Raw genomic sequence first — 2,926 nt, 5'->3', positions numbered from 1 at the left:
GATTGAATCGCGTCCTCGCATCGAAACGACACATTCCGAACGTCGATATTTGTGTTTTAGAATTTTATTATCGTTCATTATCGCACTCTTTCGAGATTGATAATTTACGTTAATGATCCTTCCGCAGGTTCCCCTACGGAAACCTTGTTACGACTTTTACTTCCTCTAAATGATCAAGTTTGGTCAACTTCCCAGCAACGCCGACGGCCGTGAAGCCACCGCGTGTCGGTCCGAAGACCTCACTAAATCATTCAATCGGTAGTAGCGACGGGCGGTGTGTACAAAGGGCAGGGACGTAATCAACGCGAGCTTATGACTCGCGCTTACTAGGAATTCCTCGTTTATGGGGGATAATTGCAAACCCCAATCCCCAGCACGAAGGAGTTTCAACGGGTTGCCCGGGCCTCTAGGCCAGGGAGAACATGCTGATTCCTTCAGTGTAGCGCGCGTGCGGCCCAGGACATCTAAGGGCATCACAGACCTGTTATTGCTCAATCTCGTGCGGCTCGAAGCCGCCGGTCCCTCTAAGAAGAATTTTAATACGCCGCCAGTGAGTTGCTCGACCGAAATCGAGCACACCTAAATGACGACGCCTATTTAGCAGGCTAGAGTCTCGTTCGTTACCGGAATTAACCAGACAAATCGCTCCACCAACTAAGAACGGCCATGCACCACCACCCACCGAATCAAGAAAGAGCTATTAATCTGTCAATCCTTCCGGTGTCCGGGCCTGGTGAGATTTCCCGTGTTGAGTCAAATTAAGCCGCAGGCTCCACTCCTGGTGGTGCCCTTCCGTCAATTCCTTTAAGTTTCAGCTTTGCAACCATACTCCCCCCGGAGTCCAAAATCTTTGGTTTCCCGGAAGCTGCCCGCCGAGCCATTGTAGTAACGTCGGCGGATCGCTAGATGACATATTTACGGTTAGAACTAGGGCGGTATCTAATCGCCTTCGAACCTCTAACTTTCGTTCTTGATTGATGAAAACACCTTTGGCAAATGCTTTCGCTGATGTTCGTCTTGCGACGATCCAAGAATTTCACCTCTAACGTCGCAATACGAATGCCCCCAGTTATCCCTATTAATCATTACCTCGGAGTTCTGAAAACCAACAAAATAGAACCGAGATCATATTCTATATTCCATGCACGAAATATTCAAGCGGCATTTTGAGCCCGCTTTGAGCACTCTAATTTGTTCAAAGTAAAATTGTCGGCCCATCTCGACACTCACTGAAGAGCACCGCGATAGGATTTTGATATTGAACCGGCGTTTTACCGCCGGCTCACCGACGATATGCTCCGCAGACGTGTCAGTATCACCGCGGATGCGGTGCACCGACAGCGCGGCGCACAAATGCAACTACGAGCTTTTTAACCGCAACAATTTTAGTATACGCTATTGGAGCTGGAATTACCGCGGCTGCTGGCACCAGACTTGCCCTCCAATTGTTCCTCGTTAAAATATTTAAAGTGTACTCATTCCGATTACGAGGCCTCGAAAGAGTCCCGTATCGTTATTTTTCGTCACTACCTCCCCGTGCCGGGAGTGGGTAATTTGCGCGCCTGCTGCCTTCCTTGGATGTGGTAGCCGTTTCTCAGGCTCCCTCTCCGGAATCGAACCCTGATTCCCCGTTACCCGTGACAACCATGGTAGTCGCAGAAACTACCATCGAAAGTTGATAAGGCAGACATTTGAAAGATGCGTCGCCGGTACTGGACCATGCGATCGGCAAAAGTTATCCAGATTCATCAAAATTAACGACTTCGGACGAGACGCCCTCCGTCGATTGGTTTTGATCTAATAAAAGCACTCATCCCATCACTGGTCAGAGTTCTGATTGCATGTATTAGCTCTAGAATTACCACAGTTATCCAAGTAACTGAGTAAGATCTAAGGAACCAAAACTGATATATTGAGCCATTCGCGGTATCGCCTTAATACGGCTTGCACTGAGACATGCATGGCTTAATCTTTGAGACAAGCATATAACTACTGGCAGGATCAACCAGGGAGCTAACCGAGACTTGTTGAAGTCGTCAATTACTCTTCTCGTTTCATATTCGCATATAAAATACACACAAACTTATGCATGCATGTACAATATACGCACAGTATGAAACGAGCGTCTCACCGTATCGTCGATCGCGTTAGACGCGATAGATTTTAACGGTTGACTCTTATAAAAATTTATATGAGACACAAACGCGCTTTAAGCACGCGCGCGCGCGTGCGTGCGCTATAATATATAACGCGACGACAGCGGCGGCGGCGGCGGCGGCGGCGGAGGCGTCTTCACATAATGACACATAACGGTCACGAATTCGAACGTTCTAAACGAGATCGAGTTTTTTTTTCAAAATAACACTTCGCACACGACGTGTACGTATGTATTGTTCAACGATTATTATCGTAAAACATTGGGATCGACGCCCGGTGTTTGAGTGATCGTACCGATACTCGGGTTGTGTATTTTTTGTACATGATAAATGTAAAAATTAACAAAAAGAATTTTAGAAACGACCGTTCATATATAATATAAAAATTATACACACTATACGAATACACTGAATCTTTTAAGAACTCCGTCTCTAACGTTTTCTCATATCGTCGCGACGTCGCAGATCGACTACAATGAATCAACATTTATTCCATGAGGATAGATTGTAGCGAGAGCGACGACGACGACGATAAGAGGAAGAGCGCATGAGGCAGAGAGATCTACGTGCGTCCGTCGGTCGGCACAGTTTTACAGAACGAAAAAGAATCTTTTTATCATTTTCACGTGTGTCAGTGAATATCCCCAGCGGTCGAGACGAATCGTACGTACATACTTGGTTGTTACACTACGTAAAGTATAATATAACGCGATACGACGAATCGAGAGACACGCCAGAAGACACGCAACAAAGACGACAAATGAAAACGA

General features: G+C 46.6%; 1 non-coding gene across 1 annotated transcript; it reads right to left on the bottom strand.

Annotated features, from left to right (window-relative positions):
• Positions 1-110: 110 nt before the first annotated feature.
• LOC125076451 lies at positions 111-2,012 on the bottom strand. Its single transcript, XR_007120411.1, has one exon. It is a non-coding gene; the product is annotated as a small subunit ribosomal RNA (ribosomal RNA).
• Between the last annotated feature and the right edge of the window lie 914 nt (positions 2,013-2,926).

Source organism: Vanessa atalanta, unplaced genomic scaffold (assembly GCF_905147765.1).
Source record: "Vanessa atalanta unplaced genomic scaffold, ilVanAtal1.2, whole genome shotgun sequence".
Lineage (NCBI taxonomy): Eukaryota > Metazoa > Arthropoda > Insecta > Lepidoptera > Nymphalidae > Vanessa > Vanessa atalanta.
The sequence above is the reverse complement of the archived record's forward strand: the minus strand, read 5'-3'. Positions and strand labels throughout refer to the sequence as shown.